Source organism: Canis lupus, chromosome 22, assembly GCF_011100685.1.
Source record: "Canis lupus familiaris isolate Mischka breed German Shepherd chromosome 22, alternate assembly UU_Cfam_GSD_1.0, whole genome shotgun sequence".
Taxonomy (NCBI): Eukaryota; Metazoa; Chordata; class Mammalia; order Carnivora; family Canidae; genus Canis; species Canis lupus.
This window is the reverse complement of record NC_049243.1, coordinates 5,439,421-5,466,951: the sequence shown is the minus strand read 5'-3', so window position 1 is coordinate 5,466,951 and position 27,531 is coordinate 5,439,421. Positions and strand designations below refer to the sequence as shown.

General features: G+C 44.5%; 2 protein-coding genes across 16 annotated transcripts in view; one reads left to right on the top strand and one right to left on the bottom strand.

The window, feature by feature from the left end:
• Nucleotides 1-12,801, bottom strand: part of ERICH6B (glutamate rich 6B) — a 56,400-nt gene extending 43,599 nt beyond the window's left edge. For 4 of the 12 annotated variants that reach the window (XR_005376225.1, XR_005376224.1, XM_038569558.1 and 1 more), the window contains exons 1-3: nt 7,135-7,198; nt 5,730-5,780; nt 4,415-4,490 (exon numbers count right to left, since the gene is read on the bottom strand). The gene's annotated coding sequence lies outside the window, so the exon portion shown is untranslated. Of the gene's footprint in view, nt 1-3,122; nt 3,153-4,414; nt 4,491-5,729; nt 5,781-7,134; nt 7,199-9,947; nt 12,659-12,725 lie in introns of those variants that run through there. The other 8 variants (XM_038569560.1, XM_038569562.1, XM_038569559.1 and 5 more) reach the window with 8 other exon arrangements.
• CBY2 (chibby family member 2) overlaps nt 1-27,531 on the top strand; it is a 103,365-nt gene that overhangs the window by 45,096 nt on the left and 30,738 nt on the right. For 2 of the 4 annotated variants that reach the window (XM_038569571.1, XM_038569572.1), the window contains exons 2-3: nt 8,082-8,235; nt 10,718-10,886. The gene's annotated coding sequence lies outside the window, so the exon portion shown is untranslated. The remainder of the gene's footprint in view (nt 1-8,081; nt 8,236-10,717; nt 10,887-27,531) is intronic. The other 2 variants (XM_038569573.1, XM_038569574.1) reach the window with 1 other exon arrangement.

Here is a 27,531-nt window from a genome sequence, read left to right as displayed (position 1 = left end):
CTAGTGGTACAGTCACCAGAGAGGACTTTTAGTTATTTGTTACGAAATATTTATTGCAACAAGACAGGATGTCTTGCAGGAGCTTGAAATCTGGTGAGAAAAATAGTCCTGTAGACAGGTTTCCATATGCAAAGTGTCAAGAGCGATAGGAGAGGCATGGGTGAGGTGGTCTAGTCATGGCAACTGGGGCCTCACAGCTGGGAGTCTGCCGCCAGACGGCCCCCCTCCTTGACTAGAAGCACCACCCACTGTTTGTTCATTCGGCAAACACTTCTTTTTACTTCCCAGCTTGGATGCAGCTGTGAGCACCTTGACTCCCTCCCAGAAGTCTTCTGAGCTCCATCCTAAGCTCCCTGCATAGCTTCTGTATTTCCATTAAAGTAACAATTTTGCTAGATGACATGATTTGCTTACACATCCGTCTTTCCAACAGAGTGTGAACTTTTTGAGGGTCAGAAGGATTGATTCTTGTTTAAAAATATATTTGAATCCTTCTACTCTTCTATATCACCACTGTGTCTGCCCACAGTGAGCCATGTCCTCTCCAGGCAGAATTACTGCAGCTCTTTTTAAACTGGCCTTCCTGGGACCGCGGCTGCCCAGCCCCCTGTCATTCTCCGTGAAGAGTACTTGTGGGAAAATAGAAACCAGATCCATGATATCCAGTCCTTATAAATCCCCCAGTGGCTTTCCCTTGTACTTGGAATCCCCCAATGGCTTCCAGGCCCTGTAAGGTCTGGCACCTGCCAGGCTCTCTGACTTATCTCTTGCCATTCCTCCTCTTTCCTCCCACTCTCTTAGTCTCTCCTGTAGCATTTACACTGTTTCTGGTTTCTGTTTACTTGTCCAGTCTTCCTTTTCCACTAGATAATAAGTGTCTCAGTGACAGTGACCTTATGACAGAGTGACTGTTCCTCACTCTGTCTCCAATGGTTAGCTTGGTGCCTGACGCTAAATACATGTCCAGTGAATAAATGATCATTAACTGAGTGAAAGGCAAGAATAGATGGCTCTAGAGCACGGTGTCCCAAAGTTTTAAAAAAAGATTTTTTTTTTTTTTTTTTTTTTGCACAGTGAGATAAGTTGAAGAGGCTGCTGCTCCTATTGGAGGCAGACTGTCCAGAATCTTCCTGTTTGCTCCAAGGACTTAATGGATCAGTGTTTTGGCCTACCTTTTTTCAGATCTTAGACCAGGAAGCTTTGTTTTAGGGACCGGCAAGATGAGATCATGGATCTCTTGCTAACATGTGTGCAATGTGATGCCCAAAATGAGAAGTGTGATGTGCGAACACATTCACAGTGGGCCAGTGGGCTCATCTATTCACCTGCAGGGTTGCTAGAACCCTTGGATTATTGGATTTTGATAGCATTTGCCTGAGGCAGTGTGGTGAACTGAGAGGGTGCTGTCCAGACCTCCTTTCAAAGGACTTGCTGCCCAGCTCTGGAGATTGTCTAGTAGTGGTCTAAGTGTGGGTGTGTGGGGGGTGTGTGTGTGTGCAGGCTTTAATTAGTTTATGGCATTGGGAGAGAGAAAAGAGGCTGCTTTGTGCTCCCCTGCTCCCTGGTAGTGACTACAGCCTAGTGAGAGGTTGAGAGATTAGGGTCTGTCTGTTGTGCAGTCCAGGTCCTGGTGGCTGGACTCTGGGAGAAAAGATGGCCACAGGTATTTCCAGAAGTACACTGCCTTATCCTTCCTTGGGAGGCTGGAACCTTCCTTCAGAAGACTGCCTGGCCCAAGGGAAGTTTATGATGATGTCTTTGTTGGCCAAGACACAGTGTCCTACAGAATAAGTCAGTCCATTTTCTGACCCTTGTCCCTGATCTCAGGAAGCTGTTATCTATAAACATAAGACACCTTTGCTGAGGCTCTGATTCAGTGGTGCTTGGATTGAATCAGGCCCTTTCTCTGACTTCCATTCTGACGTCTGTCCTTTTTGTTCCCAGGGGAGCCGCAGTGGAGGGTTCTCACTCCTCTTCACCCTTGATGGTGTTTAAAGTGTTTGGAGGTCCCAGGCAGACCTTTTTCCAGGGCCCCAGGCTCAGCTCTCCAGCCACCTTCTTGGCATCTCTGCTTGGATGTCTAATAGCCCTCTGTGATCCTGTTCTTCCTCCCCACACCCCTCAGCTGCTGATGGAACCCTTGGAATCCTCCCTTCTCTCCTCCTCAGCCTGCAGCCCAGCCACCAGGAAGTCAGGCTGGTTCCTCCTTCAAAGGATCCCCCCCTTCTGACCTGTGCCTGGTCTGACCAGCAAGGCATCTTGCCTCCACACTGCAGCCTTCTGCTAGTGGCTGATTCTCTGCTGGTAGACTGCTTTTAAAACTGAAGCTCCATCACCTCACCCCTCTGTGCAGAACCTTGCGATGGCTCCGCATCTCGCATTGAAAGCCAGAGCCCTTTCAGGCCTGCAGATCCTTCCTGCCTGGCCTGCATCTCCTCTCCCACCTGTCTCCTCCTGCCTTCTCCTTCCTCTCCTGCCACCCTAGTCTCAGCGTTGTCCCTAACATTGCCAGGCTCTGTTCCACCTGAGACCCTCACTCTACTGTCCCTTGGGCCCGTTCCCCAGGTACCATGGTCCTTCTGATCCCCCCTAACTAGCTCTAATTTTTCCTTTTTCTTATAGAGCATTTATCACTTCCTAACATACTAAGTACTTGATTTCATTTATTATGTATATTGTCTCTCCTCTCCCTAGAATGTAAATTTTTTGAGGGCCGGGATCTTTGTTTTATTCACTGATTTGCCCAAGTGCCTAGAACTGTGCCCAGCATAGAGTAGGAAATAATAAATATTTATTGAATGAACATGTGACTCCTGATTCCTCCCTGCCCAGAGCCCAGGCCCAGTTGAGCATAGCCATCTCCCTGAAACCGTGTGGCATGCCTGAGAACACTTAAGTGGCAGCTCTGTCAACATCTTTAGAGCTCCCGTTCCAAAAGGGCGATGGGTTTCTTTCCTCTCTCACTGAGACTTCACATTTTCTCCATCTCCTCCCAATAATTTTTTTTATTGGACTGCCAGTCATTTCTTAATTCTCTCAGCTTCCTAGTGTGTGTGTCTTCATCCAAATCACTGATACAGATGTCAAAGCAGAGAGCCCCAAGGGCAGGGACCAAGCCTCACCTGCCATCTTCATCCATCAGTCAGGAGAGGCTGGGGGAAGGGAATTAACATCTCCGTGTCAGCTACAGTGCTCCGCCTCCTTAGCCTTCATAACAACCCCTGATGTAGGTACAATCATACCCTCTTTCTGGATGAGGGAATGGGGCTCAGTGCTTAAGGGAAACAGAAGGGTTTATAATCTTTAGAGGGTCACAGTGACAAAAAGTAGCTTATGGGGAAAAATTGTGTTTTTTTTTTTCCTGAGCATCAAAAGTGAACCAAAGTAGGGAGAAAGAGGATCTTACCACAGACATTTCTTTGCTGGGGGCGCGGGTGTGTGTGTGTGTGGGAAGAAGTCTTTAAGGAATAAAGCTCTTTCTCTGGGCAGCTGGCAGTACCTAGTTGTTGAGGTTCCTCCCCTCTGCTCTCTTAGCCCTGCCCCCTTGACTCATAAGGCCCCTCCCCCTGTGTGTCCCTGGGGTCCCCTCCTGCTTCCTATCTCTCTGAAGCCTCTTTTCTCTCTACTTTCTGGGGGGGTCCTCCTCTTTGGCTCCCTAGGACTTCCACTCCAGATCTCCCCACTTCTCTAAGGGGATGGTTGGAGAAGTCCAGTCCCATATGACTTGCTCTCCAGGAATCTGTGCTACCTGTCATCTCTCCCAAGTGCTCCCACGCTCTTAAAGGAAATGTTCTAGAATTGTATGCAGCATCAATATCAAACTCACTGGGACATGATTTGCCACATCTTGCCTTCTCTTCTCCTTTTGTTTAAATCAGGACAATGTTCTCTTGTTTCTAGATTTGGGGTACTATGCTAATTTTTCTCAATTCTCCAACTATTTATATAATCCTTTGAGTTGCGAAACCAGCAAATGTGCCTAATTGAATTTGTTCATCATGGCATCCTTGAGCAGCAAATATGATTATCTCCATTTTACAGACAACAGTCAGGTTCAAAGAAATCAAATGGCTTACTGAAGGTCAGACAAGTAAAAAAGTAGCCAAACTAGGATCTGGACACAGGTGTGCCATTGCAGAGTGGCATTTTTTCCCCCCACTTGGACTATCATGTGAGTTGAGAGACTGTATTCTTTGGAGGGTAGCCCTTCCTGGGGCACTGGCTTTAGTTCTCAGCTACCACCCCCCTCACCCTAGGCTAAACAATCATTCTCGCCTAAACAGGGTGAGATGGCGGGAGGTGGGGGAAGAGGGGTTTGTGTCATTCCTGAGCATTTCCTCTGTGCCTACAACAGAATAAGGCTTTTAAAAAAAAAAAAATTAAATTCACAAAAATCAGGTAAAGTGTTACTTACTTTTCAATGTAGAAAACCAGGGCTCACCTATTTGGGATTCCACACGAGGTCTGTTCGATTCCAAGTCTAAATCAAACTGCAAAGAGATGAGAAAGGTATGTCATCTTTCAGTCTGGACAACTCAAATTTTTAGTGATTCCCTCAAATGTAGAGGCCTTAATGGTAATTATTTAAGAGAACTGAAGAATATTATTTAGCGTTTCTTTTTGCTAAAGGGAAATTCATTTAGATGGAAAGCCATTACCAGTTAAGTTTGCTGGACTGATTTTGAAGAGTCCTATAGAATAGAATGCCCTTTGAATTGACCTTCTTCAAATCTTTGAAATTGTGACACATGAAGTGGGATTACTGAGAACTGTTATAACAGATGACATACTCATTTTCAGATAGTTCAACTTAGGATCTCAGTAGAAGCATATTTTGGGTGTGCCTTGTTGACACTAGTGGTGTGCTGAGCTACTTGTGTTCTCAACTCATAGGAGCACACATGAAGGCTGCCCAACAGGGCTGTGGGCAGCAGATGGCAGGAGAGAGGGCACTGACTAGGCTGAGCTTGAAGCTGAATATGTGATTTTGAATGTGCTCCCTGTTCTCCCACTTGGTGTCTAGGCTTCTCTTCTCATTTGTAGTATCAGTGGATTGACCTAGAAGGGCTCCAGGCTCCTCCCAGCCCTACATTTCTAAAGACTATCCCTTATGCAAAACCCTTAGAGCCAGTTGTGTTGTGGCATTCACTTTTGTTTCTGATTTAGGCTGCCCTTATGATGTTTATGTCATAAATACATGTCGATCCTAGAGGGGTTGGGGGGGCGGGGGCAGCACCCTGTAGTCAATCTTATTAGTATTTTTATAGCAAAACATGTAAATTTTCACAATAAGTGGGATAAAGAGAAATTTTCAATAGCTCCACATCAGTTCAGGTTGGATTTTGCTTTGAACCGAGCTCTAGCAGTTCAGGTTTTGTGGCCAAATGGGTTTGCCACAAACTTATCAAGAAGACTTAAAGTTTTCAGAAATTTTTTCAATTATGAAATTTGTGGATAAGACATTTTCATCTTGCATTTGTATTTCTTATTGGTGCTCACGTCTAGGAATTACCTAATGTGGTGTCATTAATGGGAAATGCAGTGCAGTTAAAAATTACTCTAGGAAGATAAAATCTACTTTGTAGAGCTCCATTGCTATTTCTGGGATTACAGTGTGTCTAATGGGGAGCACAGGAAGAATTATTTGCAGTCATGACCGTGCAGCCTTCAAGACCTGGGAACAATGCAGCTGTAGTTATGACCAATTATGCTCATGGCTCAGTACTTACAATGTCAGGGAATGAACTGAGTCCAAGTCAGAGATTTTTCAATAATAACAGCTGAAAGAGAAATGTTTTCTGGTTAGCTCTTAGTTACACAGAAAATTAGCCAGACAATACCTCATTCTCTAAGAATATTAGAAAATGGTTATTTTTCCTATGATAATTTGGAATAGTTTACTTTTGTGGTACAGTGCATTTCTCCATTAACCTTCTTGGATCAGTAGCTGTCCCTGAATGTTCCCCATGGAAATCAAACCTGAGCATCCCTCACTTCTAGAACCTCCCTTTCCATCCCCTTCTCCCCCATCTCTAAATGGTTCAGCCAATCCAAGCACTGATGCTCTCTGGGCACTGCAGAGAACTCACAGGGATGCTGCTGTGGGTTTTACATTTTTTAAGAAAACCGCAATACTCAACATCTGTTGGGTATTGTATGAAAACCTAATTTTTGATTATGCTGTCTTCCTTTTAATGATGGCATATTTTGCAAAGCTGGGTTTTTGGCAGTTGTTGAGATGAAAAGGAAGTATCACGCAAAAATCAGCATGAAGTAGAAAATGAGGGTGGCCACGTGCAATCAGATTCCAAGAATGGAGAAGTCACGCAATGCCCCATGGGCACATGCATTCCGTTAGAGAGTCATCATGGCTATTCAAGAATGAAGTAAACGCATTATTTTTTTCTTCTCTAAGTTGTGACATAAATATACACAATATTTATTAAGTTATTTGGATATAATTAATAAATGAAAACTGTACAGATTTCTTTTGGGGTGGAGGGGCACCATGAAAAATTTACTGAGACAGTAAGGGTGCCGTGAACTGAGAAAGTTTCGGAACCTCTGGAATAATACACACAGTTGCTCAGACGTAGAAATATGGAGTCATCCTTGATTCCTCCCTCTTTCACTCTCCCAAATCTGCTAACCAATCAGTAAGTCCTCTTGGCATTATCCTCCAAAAAATGTCTTGAATCCATTCTTCTGTCTGCTATTACTGTGCTCACCCTTGTCTAGCCCACCATCTTCTACAACTACCTCTGTGTGCTTTGGCTCCTGCTCTCTGATAACCCATTCTTCAAAGGGAAAATTTTAAAAAAATATTTATTTGAGAGAGAGAGAGAGAGAATGGGGGAGGGGGCAGAGGGAGAAGGAGAGAGAAACTCAAGCAACTACCACTGGGCATGGAGCCTAGCCTGACTCTGAACTCAGGCTTACAGCCCTGAGATCATGACCTAAGCAGAAATGAAGACTCAGATGCTCAACTGACTAAGCCACCCAGGTGCTCCAGTAATCTTTCAAATATATAAATTAGATCATGTCACTCCAGGGGTTAAAACCCTCTAGTGGTTTCCGTTTCAATTTCAAAGGACTCCAAAGCCTGCCCGTGTTGGCTCCTGCTATTTTTCTTACCTTTCCAGAGTCTCTTTCTCCCCTTGCTCACTGTGCTATGACCTCTGCCCACCGTGGCCCTTCCCATTGTCTGGAAAGTTCTAGATCTTTAAATGCTGTCCTTAAGTGTCACCTCCCCAGTGAGGCCTTCCCTGAGCAATTGATCTAAAATCGCCCCCGACCCCACCTGTACCGTATCACTATGTATCTTATTCTTTTTTTTTTTTTTAAGAGGGAGAGAGGGAGAGAGTAGGGGGAGGGGCAGAGGGAGTGGAAGACATAATCCCAAGCAGGCTCCATGCCCAGCACAGAGCCCAATGTGGGGATCAATATCACAGCCTTGAGATCTTGACCTTAGTTGAAGTTAAGAGTCAGACAAGTTTAACCAACTCAGCCAGCCATCCAGGCACCCCTCTTACCATGCTGTTTTATTTTCTTTTTTTTTCATGCTGTTTTATTTTCTTTATAACATTTGTATCATGTTCATTGATCTGTTTATTGGAGGATAGAAACTTTGCTCCTTTTTGTTTGCCATTATATTCCTGCCACCTAGAATAATGCCTGGTACACAGGAGGAGGTTAATAACTATTTGTTGAAATGAATAAATGAGTGATTATTTCACATGGTTTAACTTTGGATCATTTGCTGATGGCTCCTAATGGAGAAGATCCAGAATTTGTGTCGAGAGGAGGAAGTCAGTAATTTCACTGAGTGATGTATATGTATGTAAAATATACATTTATATACAAAATGTTTTATAAACTAGGTATTCTAATTACGAGTTTTCTATATTCTTTGAAAAGAGACAACTGCTTGTTATCTGAACTCCATTTTTCTTAGCAATACTGATGGTTTATCATAAGTTTATATGGAATTAGATAGTTAATGAGCAACTCCCATCATTTCATTTGTTATTTTCCTAACAGGCAAGCTCCTCCTACCTCTTCCTTTACTTTTTTCAAATTAGGAAAATGAGATAAAGATGTACAAAGGAACATTGCTATAACAACAGCATCGAACAAAACATGGGAATGCCATGATCCAGCCTAAACCCACTGATGTGTTTTCTGAGATACCACCAAATCCAGGTCGGGCGCAAAGTGGAGAGGCAGCAGGAACAGGTGTGGAATTATTCAACATCTCTGGCCAACAGCAGTGGGGATTAAGCAGAGATTTCTTTAACGAGATTAATTCTGAAATACTAAGCAGTTTGGCATATCCCTCAAGATACAAAGCATTTGTATCTATGTAAGATTAAAGGAGCTTTCACACAAAGCAATTTTATTTTTCAACATGAAAGTGATGCTTTGGAGGGGTTGCTTGAAGGAGGCATGCTGCAACAAATGTGGGGCATGCCAAAGCTTCTTTATATAAAAGACAGTTTACTCAGCCAAGAATTCTATCTGTAGCTTTTACTACCCAGTACATACAGAGCATTGTTCTTCAAATCACGGGATTATGGAGAAAGGGAGACCAGGGGTTAGGAATCAGGTTGACAAACATCCCAGGCCGGTGGTTATTCAATGATAACCTTGGATATCCAGGGATGGCAGCTCAGTGCTTCCTGAGGCAGACTGTTGGACAGCTCTTATAAATAATAAATAATGGCGATGATGCTGGTAATAATGATAAGAAAGATCACAGCCACTGTTTCTATGTTCAAGACACTGTATTTAGCACATAACAAATTACACAGACTTCTGCTAAATCTTCCTCCCTTGGGCTTTCACCCAGCCTTCCCAGGTCTGTTCTCTGGAGCTACTCACAACAGATTTGCTCCACAGCAAGCTACAGATATTGCAACACAGCTTCTGTGTTCTGTACCTTTTGTTTTGTTGGGTTTTTGTTTTGTTTTGTTTTACTAAACTGAGGTTTATTTTTTGAACCTAAGTAGTTATGTAGATCAGTATTAAATTTCATCTTGCTGGCTTTGCCTCCCTCTTCCAAGCTGCTCAAATATTTGTGAATCTGATTCTATCACTCAGTGTATTAACCAGACTTTATAAAAATGTGCTACTGAAAATGATAACCTTCCACATCTCCCTCCTATCCCTTTTCCCTTTCTTCTTTTCCTCTTTTGTGCCACAAAAAATTATTGACTTTCTATGTGCCAGACACTGTCAGGCATTGGGACTGCAGGATTGCCATAAAGCACATCTATAGACCTCAAGATCTTGCTGAAGCAGGGAAACAGAAAAATAAATTAAAATACAGTATAGAATGATGATGTCATGAATGAAAACAGAGGAGGTGAATGTCACTGTAAGCTGGAAGAGAATCTGCCAGGGGAAAGAATAGGGAGCTAGGAGAAGGCCAGGACTCTGCCTGTCTTCTAGGCTGTGGGACCCAGGAGGGGAATGGGCTGTCCCCACTTAATTAAAAAGTGAGCCAAGGATGTTCTGGTGTTGGGAAGGCAGTGGGTAGGCTTTAGCCACTATAAAGACATGGGAAGAGAATTCTGTGTAGAGGGAGGTAAGGGGAACTCAGTGATGAAAGGGGTATGCTATTTACTGCTCAGTGATACAGCCCCTTCTCTCTCCTACCTGCCTGGCCAGGGTGGCTCCTCCCACCCCCCCCCCCCCCCACCTCCCGGGGAGACCTCCTTAAAAAGCAGGTTCAGCTAGCTTAGCTAGCAGGTCTGTTTTCACATGGCAGACTGGAGAAGTGGGGAGCATTCTAGATTTCAATAAGAAACCAGGGAGGGACCGTTTGAGAGAGGAAAGGAGTCATTTGTGCCCTGAAAATGCTATTAGTCACTAGAAGGGCTGATAAGACCAAGGCCAAAGCGACTTTTCATTATAACTGCTTGTGGGGTTCTTCTAAGCATAATTACCTAGTCCTATAGAATGTGAATACGAAGACTGGAATCCTCAGGAATCCAGGCAGAAGGCTTGTCTACTCATGTTGCAGAGCCCAGGATGGTGCTGGGAGCCTGCAAGTTCTCAGGTGTTAGGACAGAGAACAGGTGACCTTGCTGGATCTGTTATCCCATGTTGGCCCCATGGCCTGTTCAAAGAGGGATCCCTCTGAGGCAGTGAGCCCCTCCTAAGGAAAGAAACCTCAGGAGCAAGACAAAATCTGGGAATGAGTGGGTTGTAGGCACATTTGTTAGGCTGAATCTCTCCACAGTGCCTCGCGTAATCCCTGCAACACTGTAGAAAGTCGGTTGCGCAGACGGATTTGGTTAGGGCTGAGGAGCTCTACTTGTTGTCAGTTCAGAACATTCTAGCCTGACTGAAGAGTGTGATAGTGTTTATTGCCTTCCAGACTGTGTCTGTGAACATGGTCTGGTGTAACTCCCGGGGCACAGAGTGCACACATAGGGCTGAGCTCCAGGAGCATGGCTCGAAGCTGGGAACCAACATAAAGCTGAAGCTTAGCACAACTGTGGGGGGCGGTGGGGGGAATATGCTGGGGTGATGGTGGTGGTGGTGTGGCTTCAGTGGATCTGGAGCTGGGAAGGAAGTTCAGGACCTGGGGTGTGCTGCTTAAGCATCCATGTCTTCTAAAAAGGTAAAGGCATCAGTCAAAAAGGGCAAGGATCTTTGGAGCTGGGAGTGATCAAATAACAAAAAACTGACCAAACTCTTGTTACTGAACCAGCACTTCCTAGCTTGGACGAGACGGGAAGAACAGAGGCAGATGTTCGTAGACGAAACGATTTTGAGCCACCCAGCTGGAAGTGAAGAGGTTGGGTAAACCCTTAAGATCCCAGGAGAAGGCCAGCAAGCGTGAGGTTGAGGACTCTCGGCTGCCAAGGCTCTACTTAACCGTATGTTTCAGTCCAACTACAAAAGCGGAGACGGGAGGGCAGGGCTTCACCCCTCTTACAGTGCAAGCGAAGCCTCGATCTTTGGTAGATAGACGTCTGAGTTCTTGCCATAAGGTCCTGGAGAGCAGGTTGGTTTTAGAACAGTGCAGCTATTCAGCACACTCCCTGTGGGGCTCACGCATTTCCTGTCCTCGTGCAGGGCCACGCTGAGGCTGGCACAGGGTTCCACAGGGTTCCACGAGTAAGTAGCCATCAGCTGGGGAGAAGGCCAGGCATGGCCCATCACGGAGCGTCTCTAGTTAGCGTGGGGACTACAGGCATCGGTCTCCTGGCCCTGCCACCCCCTGACCTCCCTTCTGTCTCCTCTTGCTTCTGTACTTCAGTATATTCACAGTCCTGCTTGCTTTTCTGGAGGACGCGGCCCACATTTCCGCCAACTCTTCCAGGGTGAGATTTCTTTTTTGGGGCCCCAGCTGGCTTTCGAATTTCCTAAAAGACTTCAAAGTCTGTTCATTCTCTAGAACCCCAACTCCAAGTCACCTCCTATGTAACAATGGGCAAGCTCCTCTGGAAGGAGTGTCCTTTTCCCTCCACAGTCTCCTGCCCTTTCCTTCCTGCCCTGTTGGCGCTTGTTTGCAGGTCCGCCTCAGCCACGGGGTGGGTAGCCTCGCACAACTCCTGGCACAGGAGGAGGGGGGCACTGCCACAGACGGCTGTGCCTGGACAGATGGTCCACAGGAGACCGGCTGCACATCCAGTTTCTGGTTTGCATTTTTCACCTAACCTCCCCTCCTGCTGTGGAGAGGCACCCAAGAGCCAGGCTGTGGATGAGCTCCGACAGCAAAGCCTCAGCATGGGGTGGGTCCCGGGACCTTGGGGGCGGCACAGGTGCTGCTGGCAGAGGCCTGGAAACTGGCTGCAGCAAGGGGAGGAGCCCCCTTTCTGTGAAGGAACCCGGGCATTCTCCGGGGCCCTGCAGATGCGAGGCCTTTTGGTTGCTGTGATTATTGTCCTCAGTTGCCGGTTCTAACCTCTGTAACTGGCAGGATTCTTGCTGTGGGCAGCTGTCGTCCCTCTTGGGGGAAGAACTAGATGGCCTGCTTTGGTGAGCTCTGTGGTGTGGTGCCCAGGCCGATCTGGAGCCACATTTAAAAATGCCAGGGGACAGCACAGAAGTCAAAAAAAGGTCTCTTAACCTCCCTTAGGCCAGTCAGTGCAGTTTTTAGCAATATAGACACCCCAGTATACTCATTAAAACGTCATTTCCTAAGGCCTTTTTCATACATAGAATTTCAAAGATATTCAGGTTTGAGCTTTCAAGGAGGGGGGCCCTGAGCAGACACCCCTCACAGAACACCTGCGGAACCCCAGCCACTGGCCTCCTCACCGTCTCCCAGGAAGCACCTGGGAAGCACCGTCTCCCACTGATGCTCTCCCATTTTAGAGGTGGGGGAAGGGCACGCAGGGAAACCGCGCCATTGGCTTTGGGTCACAGGAACCTGTTTGTAGGCACAGCCGAAGTTTTCCATCTGGGGAATCCTTTCTCTGCTTCATTGGCCGGGCTGTGTGGGGCAAAGAGGAAGAAGCGACCCCGTACACACGCCCTAGTTTCTCCTTAAACGCAGAGCCCGAGGTTCTGGAGAGGAAGGGGCCCGGCCTCCTCTATTTGTAGGACTACCCTGCGTGGAGGGAAGCAGGGAGCAGAAAGGCCCAGGGAGGGAGGGCAGAGAAAGGGGAGAGAACAAAGGAGGCTGCACGCTGATGCGCCTTGGTTCGAGCCCCAGGGCGGCCACCCGGCGCCCCACTCGTGCTCCTCGGGGCCGCAGTGCGGAGCCTTACCGGAGCTTGTCTGTCCCAAGGGCAGAGGGAGGATGTGGCGCCAGGCCCCTCTGCCTGCGTTTGTGGTGGCCTGGTTACCATGGGAACGGTGCCCCGGCTCCCGCGGGGGGGGGGGGGGGGGGGGGGGGGGGGGGGAGGGCTTGGGCCGGAAAATTGCCTTCTTACGTGTGCCAGGGCCCCCTGCGCCAGGTGTCCCCCAGGGGGAACCGGACCGCAGCAGGCTGGGGCCGCCCTACTGGGCCCCGGGCTGGGGAGGGCCAGCAAAGACTGGATGAAGTTTTGTTTCCTGGTGTTATTTACTTAATGCTGTGTCATTTGTATAGCTTTGTTTTCCTAATTACCAAATCGTGCAGTGGGGTTAGCTTGCCTGAATCTTGGGGCCCAGGGCTGAGCTTGGTGGGTGGCTGTTAAGATGGAAGCAGGTGTGGGGCGCTCTATGGCTTCCAGAGCTGACAACCTTTAACTCAGGTCTGCCTGTGAGCTGCAGAGTGGGTTGGGGAGTTATTCCCACGAGACACCCTGAATAGATTGACCTGGGCTGGTCCCCAGGACAAAGACCCCCACCAGCGACCTGGAGGACAGAGGATGCTCTGCTCTCTCTGGGGTACTTTTGGGGGGCCTGGGGAGGCAGCCAGCTATGCCCAGAGAACAGAGTCCATAGGAGAAAGCCAGTGAAGTTCACATGTTCTGGCCACTCTGAGTGCATTTGCTGGGAGTTGCAGAGTGGCCCAGGTAGGGCAAGGAGGCCTGGTCAGTTGTCACACAATTCAGAAGAAAAGGTCCCAGATCTTTGAAATGTCAGTAATTTTCTGTGACTTTCCCCCCCATTTTATTTTATTTTTTTATTTTTTCCCCCCCATTTTAAATAAATATTCATGTTTGTACCTGCACTTATATTTATAATTTTGAATTCTTTTTCTTGAAGAAGGTTCATCATATTGTGTAAGTTCCAGGTATCCACAAAACTGAAGAATCATGAGTACCTGTGCATACCAGGCATATTCTGGGTTTCTTCATACTGTCTCTCAGTGGGCTGTGTCAGGCTTCTGGGAAGGGGGTGGGAGTGACAGAAAAGAGGAGTCCAGTGTGAGGGCGCGGGGCACAGAGAAACTTGGTGGTTTTTGGTGTCTCAATCTCTACTTGGTGGTCCCATAGGAGATAAGAAGGTGACCAGATAATTATTTATGCCCCTCCTCTTCCCTGGTGGAGAGAGTTGGAGAAACACAGAGAGGCCAGGTTCACACCAGTATTACGAGGTGACAGCAGGAGCCTTGGTGAGTTGGGGAGAAATGTAGGAGAAACCGAAAGACAGCATGCTACCAGATGTCCAAAGAGGTCTGTGAATCTTCAGATCTCTTGAAACACAAAGGAATAATTTGAGGCTCTGTTATCACAACAGTTTTTGGTGAGGAGGACTGGCCAAAGACTACTTCCGTTAGCTACGCCCCTTAGTTATTCTCAAGGCCAGTGCCAGGGCTGGCTTGGGAGAATTTTAGAGCCCCCTGCGATGTCCATTAAGCTCACCTGAATCTAAGTAAAGCGTGTACTTGGCTTCCAAACACAGCTTCAAGGCAGTTTCCGAGCCCCCTACTCCCAACAGCCCATGGCCCCTCAGGCCACACAGGAATTTCAGGGTCCATTCCTCTGCCTGCTGGGAGCTTGGCGTCATGGTAAGGCCTTCCACAAGATGGCGCTCTTAGGTTTTGGTTTAATTTTTCAACATTGATCAATTAGGTACTTTGTCAGTATCTTAATGAATGCCTACTGTGCGCTGACGCACTGTTCCAGGAGCTGTTGGGGACGCACACTGAACGAGACAAACCAAGTCTCTGGTTCCAAGGAATTTTAAAAGACTGTGATTTTTATACTTTCAGATGTAAAACCCAGCTGTGATAGAGGTTTCCCATTTATGTTTCTGATCTGTACTTTTTTTTATTTTTATTTTTTTTTAGATTTTATTTATTTATTCATGAGAGACACACACAGAGAGAGAGAGAGGCAGAGACACAGGCAGAGGGAGAAGCAGGCTCAATGCAGGGTCGATCCCGGGTCTCCAGGATCGCGCCCTGGGCCAAAGGCAGGCGCCAAACCGCTGCGCCACCCAGGGATCCCCACAGCTCCTTTTAAAGAAAACATTTGGGTAGATCTTTCAGGTATTCTAGTGACCTGCCTCCAAGTAAGAATGAATGAGATGGACTTTGATCTGGGTGAGAATTTATCAGACTCTTTTTTTGCTTTTCATTGCAAAATGTCAGTTCCGCCACCTGTCTGCCCCAGAGAATAAGTACAATCAAAGAGCTCACTCCTCGTCAAAGGCAAATCTGAAACATAGTTGAGAGAAACAGATAGAGGTCTGTGTAAACTGCCCCTTCCTTCAGCTTCGGTAAGCTCTACCCTTGTTGTTCTTGTTCTTGTTCTTCTTGTTCTTGTTCTTGTTCTTCTTGTTCTTGTTCTTCTTGTTCTTCTTCTTGTTCTTCTTGTTCTTCTTCTTCTTCTTCTTTCTCCTCCTCCTCCTTCCTCCTCCCCCTCCTCCTCCTCCTCCTTCCTCCCTCTCCTCCTCCTCCTTCCTCCCCCTCCTCCTCCTCCTTCCTCCTCCCCCTCCTCCTCCTCCTCCTTCCTCCTCCCCCCTCCTCCTCCTTCCTCCCCCCCTCCTCCTCCTTCCTCCTCCCCCTCCTCCTCCTCCTTCCTCCCCCTCCTCCTCCTCCTTCCTCCCCCTCCTCCTCCTCCTTCCTCCCTCTCCTCCTCCTCCTTCCTCCCCCTCCTCCTCCTCCTTCCTCCTCCCCCTCCTCCTCCTCCTCCTTCCTCCCTCTCCTCCTCCTCCTTCCTCCCCCTCCTCCTCCTCCTTCCTCCTCCCCCTCCTCCTCCTCCTTCCTTCCTCCTCCCCCCTCCTCCTCCTTCCTCCTCCCCCCCTCCTCCTCCTCCTCCCCCTCCTCCTCCTCCTTCCTCCTCCCCCTCCTCCTCCTCCTTCCTCCTCCCCCTCCTCCTCCTTCCTCCTCCCCCCTCCTCCTCCTCCTTCCTCCTCCCCCTCCTCCTCCTCCCTCCTCCCCCTCCTCCTCCTCCTTCCTCCTCCCCCTCCTCCTCCTCCTCCTTCTTCCTCCCCCCCTCCTCCCCCTCCTCCTCCCCCCTCCTCCTCCCCCTCCTCCTTTCTTCTTTCTTCTTTCTTCTTTCTTCTTCTTCTTCTTTCTTCTTCTTCTTCTCTTCTTCTTCTTCTTCTTCTTCTTCTTCTTCTTCTTCTTCTTCTTCTTCTTCTTCTTCTTCTTCTTCTTCTTTTTTTTTTTTTTTTCCCTACCCTTGTTCTAAGTTAGATTCCCAAAGGCAACATGTTTAGGACATTTACTGTATGAATTTGGCTGTTTCCAGAAATACCTTCACTTAGCTGTGATTGAAGAGTATAATCTTGATTTTTATCTCAGACTAAAGAAAATGGTCATGGGCAGCCCAGGTGGCTCAGCAGTTAGTTTAGTGCTGCCTTCAGCCCAGGGCCTGATCCTGGAGACCCAGGATCGAGTCCCATGTCGGGCTCCCTGCATGGAGCCTGCTTCTCCCTCTGCCTGTGTCTCTGCCTCTCTCTCTCTCTGTGTCTCTGATGAATAAATAAAATCTTTAAAAAAAAAAGAAAGAAAATGGTCATAAGACAAATGTTTGTATTTTGACAAAAAACAATTATTAAAAGACCTTGTTCACTTTACCATTCTCTATCCTTTTATGTGAGGATTTATGAGAACTCCAGACTCCTATCTGACCACCTGACTTGACATTTCTACCTGGGTGTCCAGTAGGCACATCTTATTTGACATAGCCCGAAGCAACTCCTGATCTTCTTCTACCATCTGCTCTTCTCACAGTCTTCTCAGGAAACAGCAACTCCACTGCTCAGGCCAAGCATCTTAGAACCTTCTTGGCCTCTCTCTCTCTCTCTCTCTCTCTCTTCTCACATGTAACCAGTTATCAACTTCTGTTGCCTTTACCTTTAACATACCCAGAATCTGGCGATTTCTCACTGCCATCTCTTGCCTGGAAAATTTCAAATGCTTTCACTGGTCTCTCTACTTCTATATGTTGTTCCTCTACATCTATACTTGTTATAGCATCCAGAATGATCCTTTGAAATATGTCAGATTGTGACCCTTCTCTGCTCAAAATCATCCCATGATTTTCTGTCTTATTGGAAGGAAAAATCCAAGATCTCCACTTCCTGCTCCCCCCACCTTCCCATCTGTGGCTTGATGTCCTCATAATCTGCTTCTGATTCATCTCATAGGAGCCACACTGGTCTCCTGTGCTCCCAATTTGAGGCCTCTGTCTTGAAGACTACTCCCTGATAGCTGCATGATCCCTCTTTCTTCCCCTCACATTCCTCCTTGGATGTTACCTTCTTAGGGGTGGGGAGTTTCCTTACCACCCTATTAAAACTGCACCTCTCTGAGCTCTCTTTATTCTCTGTTCCAGGTTCATTTTTCTCTATAGCACTTACTACTGTCTGACCCACTGTATATCTTATTTATTGCTTTACTGGAATGGAAGCTCCCTGAGGGCAGATATTTTTGTCTGTTTGCTCTGTTTTATTCACTTCTGGATCTCACTACCTAGGACATGGCCTGGGACAGAGTAAGTATTCAATAAATATTGAATGAATGATTAAATTCTATGAGAATTAGTGTCAGAAGAAAAAGCATCTTTTTTTGGTCAAAGTTGTACTTCCTTAGGCAAGTGATTGATGTTACACATTGTAATTTACTTTTTGGTTTTACTACTGGGAAGCTCAAAGTCAAACATAGAGAAAATTATTAGTACTGTTTCCCCCATGGTCTCTGACACGGTAACTTCCCCTCCGTGTGTTTTTCATTGCCTTCACTTTTAACTTTTATTTGAACAACTTTGTGTATCTCTATGCCTTCGGGTAGTGTTCACAGAACTCTAGGCTTCCGTGAAATATTTGCCAAGTGAATGCATTGTATACTATTTTAATCCTTTTTGGAAGTAATGGGATATGAATAATAAATTACTCATGATCTCCCAGTATGACTGTAATGAGTTAGAGAGAAATAGGTGATGAGGAGGAGAGGTGGAGGGAAGAGAGGCTGGCAGGGGAAGAAGCACTGCCTGTGTTGCCTGGCCAGCATGAGCACATGATGTGTCCTCTGCACCAGGACCCACTGTCAGTGAGAGGGGAGAGATGAATAATTTTGCCAGGACAATAGGCTCAACAGGGACTGTCTGAGCAAACAAGGACAAATGGCCACTTTAGCAATGGTTAATATTTATTAAATAGTAAATAATTTAGGTTCAAGTTGAGAGAAATGAGCATAAGGAAATCAATTCCTTTGCCAGGATCCACAAAAGCTCCTGGAAGTGCCACCAGCACCAAATGAAGACATGTTCCTGTGTGTTAGGAAAGGGTTAAATAAGCAGGTTGACTTTTGTTGCTACTTCTCAACATTGGCTTTGGCAGAGCAGTTTGAAACCCTGGAAAGGAGGAAGCAGCGAATACATTAGGATGAAGTGGGAGCTAACCAGACAATACCAAATAGAGTAACTTCCAGGATCCCAGAGAAATCCTGCTGCTGTCCACTTACACCTGAAGCAGGGACAAAGGTGAATGGGCCTCTCGTGAGCCTGGTGGGGAGTCCCCTGCCTTCTGTCCTCTCTTCATCCCCAAAGCTGGGCTTTCTGTCCTCTCCGACTCCCAGCTCCCAAGATCAGTTATTCAAAGGCCAATTCCTTGGGTTGCTAGTGGCAATAAGAGCTCCCAGAGCCTAATTGAAGTTTTTGAAGATAGCGTCTATTATTTCTAGCATCTGCCTGTCATCCTACCATGGAGTCAAGTGAAGGTAGCCTGCTCATAAGCTTTTCACAAACCCATGCCAGTGATTTCTCTTTGCCTGCATTTTAACAGCTTTCTAGATACTACAGTTTGACAGAACACTTGACAATTGCCAAGGACTACTGTCCTTTAGAAAGCTGGGCACCACCTTTATCTCCTTTTAGAATCCAGGCTCTGGGGTTTTTGTTTTAACCCTCACCAAGGTCTTCACTCAATACCATACATTACATTCTGTTTAGTGGTAGGTAATTGTTTTTGCTTCTTACTCTCCTTTAGATTTCTACCTTCTCATTCTACGAGTAACTTGGCCTGACTGTTGAAACTCAGAGAACTTTTTTTTTTTCTAAAGGACAACAGGGGTGCAAAAATATTTTTAAAATCCTGCTTCTTCATGTACAATCAGCTTTTCCTCTCCTGTAGGTTATTTTTCTCTTGTACTTTCTCTATGTAAAGAATGGAAGAACAACCTCCAGGTTGAACAGCTCTGGTAGGCATCTTCTTATATATTCTAGCCATACCAAGTGTACCCCGGGGGAACACAGGTCAGGGGGAAGATCTCCAGGCCTGGAAATACAGGAAGAATAGACAAAGCAGCACATTGCTAACTTGGCTCTATTGTACAGAGCCCTTAACCACATTTGAGGGTGTCACAAGAAAGAAGTCATTGCTGAGGAATAGGTAAAAATGGGAAAAAAAAGAAAAAGAAATGAAACACCATATGAGACTCTCTTCCTATGGCCTATATTTGCTTGTATAACTGATCTAATTGTACTGTAGATGGTGGCCCATTTGGGAAATTTTTCTCCAGGTTGTGTTATATCCCACCTAGGAAACTTTAAAAAACTGGAAGGTAAAGAGATCTCTTCTGAACTCCTTTACCTTCTTTCTATTCTAGCAGGGTGACCAGCTTGCACTTAGGATACTCCTAAGTTGTGTGTGCCTCTTCAGGGAGGCAACAACATGTGTTCCTGGTAGACTGTGGAGACGGAGCCTTAGTCAAATACCCTACTGTGGGTGTCAGTGACCCAGAGCCCCTTGAATAGGACAGACAGATGTCAACTTGAAGAACACTAGTTCTCTGTAGACCTGCTTATGGGGTGCCAAGCTTGGCCATTGGTCGCAGTCTACCAGCTCTCCTCTGCCACGCTGGATGGACCAAGCCCCTTCTAAGATATGTATGAACCATGGTTGCCAAGGAAAATCCTGAGCTGCCCTACTGCTGGATGGCAGTTGGTAATAAGACTTCCTCATAGTTCTCTTTGGGAAAAATCTCCCTGGAAACTGCTAGGAGAAGCCTCTCCTTGCTGCACCTGTTTGCTGCAGGGCTTCTGGTTCTCTATAGTGATTTGGGGTGGGAGTAGACTTCATACCATCTGCATTATCAACACAACTGATGTAAAGTATCCAGAGATTGAGAGAATTTTTCAAGATTTCCTTCCCTGACAAAGCAGAGAAAATATTAAGGATCAAGAAATATTTGTACTTGAAAGCAAGCTTTGCTATAAGAAAAGGACAAGGTGCGTTTCCTGTAAAACTGTATACTCACTTTTGATCCAGAGTCAAGGAGATCTTTAGATGTAAAGATCATCTTCTTATATTTTGTGCTATCATTGGATATAAGTCTGTTGAGTCTAAGGCAGAGCTCTGTTAAATTGAGGACAGGCCTCTGCTGGTTGCAAGCATGGATCTGAGGTTTGGTCTTCTCAAGGGAGGGATAAATGGAAGGCCCAGTGGGACCCATCTGCTCCATTTGTCTCTGTGCACACCTGGTTCACCTGGGTAAGTAGTGAACCACGGGTAAAACAAAGAGTCTTTGAATTACCTCAAAATGTGAACAATTTTTATAACTTGTTTTAGGGGATGATGAACTCATCAAGGTGAGAAACTTGCCTGCTTTGAGAGAACTGGGCTGTGATTGGGTGCTGTGTTCCAGTGATTTATAGTCCATTTTAATGCAGTTGGGATTGGGAGCGAAGGTCAGAGTGGGTCTTTTAGCAGATGTATGAGAGTGGATTTTAGATATAAATTATGCAACACTTGAAGTTCAACACAGATACAAATTGAGCAGCTCTTTCATGGTGTTTGGGGAGTCATGACAGATTTGTGGTCTGCTTATGAATGGGAGGAGGTCATCCTTCAGTTATGAAAGTATTTTTCACATTAGGATACCCATAATTAATTAGGGGTTCATGTGGTGAGGTCATGAATGGAAATGCTTGGTGTTTTGACCCCCTAAATCTGTGTTCCTGCCCACAAGGCCTCAATGATAGATTTCTTTCATAGTTCACAAAGGAATTATGAGATCTTGTCTCATGGTACAGCAGGGAACATTTTCAGGGCACCATTAAGTCGGAGCTTGTTCAGGTTCCAGCTGGGAAGCTGATTTTTCATAAGACAAATCATACAGTATGTTTTATTTCAGTCTAAGATGTAACTTTGAGACTCCCTAATGATGATTTTACTTTCTAAATATTTTTATTTTATTTTTTTAAGATTTATTTATTCATGAGAGACACACAGAGAGAGGCAGAGACATAGGCAGAAGGAGAAGCAGGCTCCCTACAGTGAGCCCGATGTGGGACCCGATCCCAGAACTCCTGGATCACTCCCTGAGCCAAAGGCAGATGCTCAACTGCTGAGCCAACCAGGCATCTCTACTTTCTAAATATTTTTGATAGCATTGGTTTACTTTTGGGGCACCTGAGTGACTCAGTCGGTTAAGCCTCTGCCTTCAGCTCATGTCATGATCCCAAGGTCCTGGGATTGAGCTCCCTATAGGGCTCTGTGCTCATGGGGGGAGCCTGTTTCTCCTTCTTTCTTGCTCCCCCTGCTTGTAGTCTATCTGTGTCAAATAAAATCTTTTAAAAATTGGTTTACTTTTACATTAGAGGGTAAAAAAGAGTTCTTAAACAGCTTAGACTTAGTCAAACTAGTCAAATAAAGGGAAACTTGAAGCTATATAGCAGCCAGAAATAGTTTACCTTTCAGTTTAACTGATCCACATCTCCTTATGATGGTAGCATGTGTGCTTGAAGCTTTGCGTTGAGTTTTCGCTGAAATACTCAAGGAAGCCTCAGGAGCCACGCTTGTTATTTTTGCATGAGGTATTTGATGCTGAACATATATACTCTCAGTGTTGGGCTCCTGAGAAAGCTTAGCTTTATTTCGAAGCCCCAGGGGCTGGCTCTCTACATCTCATTAAGAAACCACCACAGAGGACTCTGTCGACACTTGCTTTCAGCTCCAAGCCCGTTAGATCCGGTGCTGTCACATCTTAGAGAATTTTTATTTCTAGGTCTCTGAGTGGGAGTGCCCACCAGTTCTGTTCATTTGTTCCTGAAATGTGAGATGTTGTACTTAAGTGTTCTAGAGTGGACTAATAAATAGAAGGGCACGATTACCTAGTAATACTAACTTTTGTGATTTTTTTGGAGTCTGCTATGAAGGTTTGCAAGTTCAGTGTGATCTAAAGCTTTTAAATCAAAATCATATCTTCTATGTGGTTGTCCATGTAGTCTTTCAGGAAATGCTGCAGAATGGTTTTCCTCCCCATCAGAGGATTTTCTCTTTCCTATCTGTAGCCCACCCCTTACCCTGCCTCTTCCTTTTCTTGTCTCCTTATTCTTCTTCATTGGCTTCACAGTTCTTTTGAGCACTTTATCCTGTCTCTTCTATACAATAGAAATGGGCCATCTACTTATGCATATTCCATTCTCAACTTTGCTGAACTGCTAACTGAATGCAAGACACTGTTTACCTCTAAATTTCGGGTGCAAGCCACAATTAGGTTTTCCGTTACTTTCAGCCAAAGGCATTCTTGACTTAATTGAAAGGTACCTAAAAATGGTGAAGATCAGTTGTTCAAAACACAAGCACAAATATTAGTATGAATAATAAAACACAAAACAATTTATATTAAATCAAGCAAGAACTGCATGGGGATGTCTGCCCCTCCTGTTATTATTCAACAATTTTCTTGAAGGCTTTTGGGAATCCCAGAAGACCAATTAAAACAACAACAACAACAACAACAACAACAGCAACAACAACAACAACACATACTGCAAGACAAAAACAGTAAAACTAATGCAATAAATGAAGTCCTGAAAATTAACTTGCAGAGTCATATTTTTGTATTTTGCATTTTGTACACTGTGAAGTTGTTTTTTTTTTTGAGTTAAGTGAGATCAGTTATATAACCAGCTAGGAATTTGAGGGGTTAAGTTGTGCTCTCTAATTATTTCTTAAGTTGTAGTTTGGTGCGACTTTATAGAACTTCTATATTTCAGCTTAAGTATCTGTGGGCTGGACTTTCCAGGATATTGGCAATTATCCAGAAATTTCTCAGATATTTGGTTCCTGCTTCATTGGGTAAATTGGTCCAATAGAATAATGGGGTTATGGGTACCCACCATTCACCTTCCTTCCTTATCCTCCCTCATCCTAGATAAAAAGTTATCTTCCTCCTATTTGAGCTTGATTGTTTATTGTCTTACAGTAGAATTTGCATTATTAAAGACTCTATATATGGCCATATATATATATATATATATATATATATATTAAAGACTATATATATTAAATATTTTATTTATTAGTATGGGGAGGGGCAGGAGGGTGCAGGAGAGAGATCCTCAAGCAGACTCCCCTGAACACAGAACCTGATGCAGGGCTTGATCCCAGGACCCTGAGATCAGGACCTGAACCGATACTTAACCAACTGAGCCATCCAGATGCCCCTATTACAGACTATATTGTTATTTATTATTATTATTATTTTGTATTTTAAAGATTTTGTTTATTCATGAGAGACAGAGAGGCAGAGACACAGGCAGAGGGAGAAGCAGGCTCCATGCAGGGAGCCTGATGTGGGATTGGATCCCAGGACTCCAGGATTACATCCTGGGCTGAAGGCAGGCGCCAAACCACTGAGCCACCCAGGGATCCCTATATTGTTATTTTTATAATCAATCTAAACAATGAGGAAAAAGAGAGAAAGCTTTTTTGCATAGGAGGTGATTATTTTCTCTGAAGATCTACCAGAATAATTTGTTAAAGTGTTCAGATACCAACTAAATGTACAAAGTCAATAATTCTTCGCCATTTTAACAATACCTGGTTAAGGCCTGGGTATTAACATTATTAGCAGTAGTTACAAAATTTGTAACATGCCAATGAAAAAAATATAAGATAGAAAGTATAAAAAATGTTACTTGAACAAATGAAAAGTCATATATTCTTGGAAGGGAAGACACGATTATTTTAAAATGTCAGTTCCCCCAATTAATATAAATATAATACAGTTTCAGTTAGAAATCCAGCAGTGTTGTGTTTATGTGTTTGCTTGATTTTGAATTGGATAACGTGATCCTAAAATTTATTTGGAAGAAAAGTTGTATCTGAGGTCGCTAAAAAATATGAAGATAATGATAAGATGGTCTTTCCCATACTGGATTTCAGAACATACTCTAAAGCCAAGAAAGCCAACTTGATATAATGACAAAGAGAAACTAGCATAGAATAGAGAATCCAAAAATGGATTCTACTCAGAGGGAAGAGCTTGATTTATTTGATCAAAGATGTTGGCCCACCTAGTTCTCTATTTGGAAGAAAATCAGTTTGGTTCCCTAGCTCTTATCATAGTCTAGAATATAATTCTGAATGGATTAAAAAGTTAATATAAAAAGAGAACAAAGGGACACCTGGGTGGATCAATCAGTTAAGCATTTGACTCTTGATTTCATCTCAGGTCATGATCTCAGGGTCATGGCATCAAGCTTTGTGTTGAGCTCCACACTACACTAAGTGGGGAGCCTGCTTAAGATTTTCTTTCCTTCTCTCTCTGCCCCTCCTCCTACTCATGCACATGTGCACTCATGAGCATGTGCTTTCTCTCTCTCTAGGAAAAAACAGAACAATAACAATTACAAAAAAAAAAAAATCTGGGAAAATACAGATACAGTCCAGGATTTGGAGAAATGCTCGTAACAAAGATTGATAATCCAGGATCTTTAAAAGAAAAAAAAATGTTTGACTATATAATCTAGAGAATACATAGATTAAAAGTGCCTTTGATAGACAATGTATTGAAATCTCTATATACAGTGATCTCCTACAAGTTTGACAAAACCATAAAACAAGACAAAAAAACTTAGAAGAAAAATGAATAAAACGATATGAGTAGAAGCTATGGATGCAAGCACAGGTTTGTATGTACATTGGGCTTGCTCTCTTGGAATGCTGCCATCATATATAGAAATCTGGACCCATGTTACCAAGCTGATTGCCAGAACCAGCTGCCAACATGGGGATGAAGCTGTTTGAATGATTTAGCTACTAAGTGGTTGTATTCACAAGAGTGACCCTAAGTGAGACTGGCAGTTGAACTGTCAGGCTGAGCCCTGCCCACATTGCTAACTTATAGAATCACAAGGAAATAAATGGTTGCTCTTTTTTTTTTTTAATGGTTGCTCTTTTAAGGCAGACGTTGGCAAAACATTTTTTAAAGGGTCAGATGGTCCAAAATTTAGCCTTGTGGGCTATAGGATCTCTATCACAATTACTTACTTCTTTTTAAAAAATTATTTATTTATTTATTTATTTATTTTATTTTTTCAATTACTTACTTACTTGTGTTGTGGGATGAGAGTAGCCATAGACAGGAGGGAAGTGAATGGGCATGGCTGTGCTGCCATAAAACTTTTATTTGCAAAGACAGGTGTTTGGCCTACTGGCTGTAGTTTGGTAACCCATGCTAAACTAGTCAGTTGTGCGGTAATCACTAACTGGAACAGAGTAATTAGAGCGGCAATCACTAACTTGTCCATGATGGTCAAGTGAAAATGCCAAATTGCAGAATCATGTGTAGAACGCGATTTTTTAATTTTGGCAAAAAACTCAAAAGCTAGAAAATGTCTGGTATATGTGCATGTCTTCATGAATACATGTGCATGAGTGCAGAGAATACACTGGACTCTGGATTCCCCAGAGTGATGGATTATTTATTGGATTTAGTAGGCTTGATGGAGGAGGGGTGTGTGGAGATTAATATTGTTTTCATACAGTTTTATGTCATTTCATGCATTATAATGAGCATGTGACTTCTGAACTTTGAAAAAAAAATCAGGACAAAATAAAGAATAATTAAAGGCCTCGAAATTTCTGTTGCATTCAATTGAAGGCCACGTAAAGCCAGTGATGCTGTGCAAAGGTGCCGCTGGCTCCATCTGCGGTTATCACTAGAGGGTGCTGGGCATTTGCCAGTTGGCAGAAATGAAGTGGTTGGTGGTGGTGGTAGGAAGACTGCCTGCTGAGCAAGAGAGGTGAATTTTCTGTTTGAATTGTTTTTGTGGGCTTGGATTTTTTGAAGGCAGAAGCTTGAAAGCCATGGTCATTGCCTAGTGGACTAAAGATCTAAGGATTTATTGAATTTGTCAGCTAAGATTGTTCTGACTCTTTGGATGGAGCCTCTGCTGTTAGCCCGTTGCTGTCCTTAGGGCCTTGCCCACCATGACCCCTGGGCCTCCTGATGAGCTCTTGCAACCGCTATTCATGAACTGTGGGAACCTCTGCTACAATTGTGAGAAACTGTCCTTATTGGAATGTTAAATTTCTTCTTTTCCCTGCAGAAAACCTCTCTTGATCGATCATTCCATTTGTTGTGAGAAGGAAATTATTTACAAGAAAAGATCACCGAATAGCATAGCAATTAAAAAAGTGCTTAGTAGCCTCTGCCAGCAGTTCCTTGCCTGGTCAGTGAGTCCACTGATGGTGAATGTGGGATCAGCCCAGATAGTGTGTACTGGCGAATCCTCTGGCCCTTTGATACTCAGCCATCCCCTCACAAAACCTGGTAAAACCAATGTAAAAAATTGTTTCAGGCCCAAACAACTGAGAATTTGAACATATGCAAAAAATGTGACCAATATGAATGGATGGAAGAGTTTTTTTCCTGTGGGGGTAGTTAAGAAAAATTTTTTGCCAATTCTTATAGTAAGTTACCTAAATACATGTGATACATATAAATATATATGTATATATAGTGCACAGGCATGTATGTATATGTACACACATATGTATCACATATATGCCATAGCACACACAGCTGAGACTTGTCATGCACAATGTTTCAGCTTTTTCAAAGTAGTTTGGTATCTGTTATCTCATTTGAATCAGCATATAGACTTACTGATAACTAAAGCCAAACTTTGGTTTAAGTTTATATGTGAAAATAATTTCACCAATTTTTTTAAAAAATTTTTTTAATTAATTAATTTATTTATGATAGTCATCAGAGAGCGAGAGAGAGAGAGAGAGAGAGAGAGGCAGAGACACAGGCAGAGGGAGAAGCAGGCTCCATGCACCGGGAGCCCGATGTGGGATTCGATCCCGGGTCTCCAGGATCGCGCCCTGGGCCAAAGGCAGGCGCTAAACCGCTGCGCCACCCAGGGATCCCCTAATTTCACCAATTGATGTCATGTTGTGATAGTAAATTTTGAAGAAGTTAATTTAGTCTCCGATTCCTGATTCCTAGATTTCTCAGTGGCCTGGCAAGGAGGGACAGAAGGGCATATGTCCCCAGATGCCAGGCTGTGGAGGTACAACAGAGGTGCTGGTTTTGCAAATGCCTGAGTGGCAGCCACGGCAGTAGGGAGGAAGGCATCAACCTTCCTTATGTCCCCTGTGACCTGAACTGAGAGTAAGAAGCAGGAATAAAATCCACGGAGGGAACTGAAACTATCAAATGCAGTCACATTTTGAGGACATGGAGGGCTCCCTTTGAGGATTTACCTATTTGTAGTTTTTGATTTCAAAAGATAGATAGATTGATTGATTGATTTAGAGAGGTCACAGTGGGGAGTGGCAGAGGGAGAGGGAGAGAGAATCTCAAGCAGACTCCACACCCAGCAAGGAGTCCAATGTAGGTCTCAATCTCACGACTCTGAGATCATGACCTGAGCTGAAATCACGAGTCAGATGCTC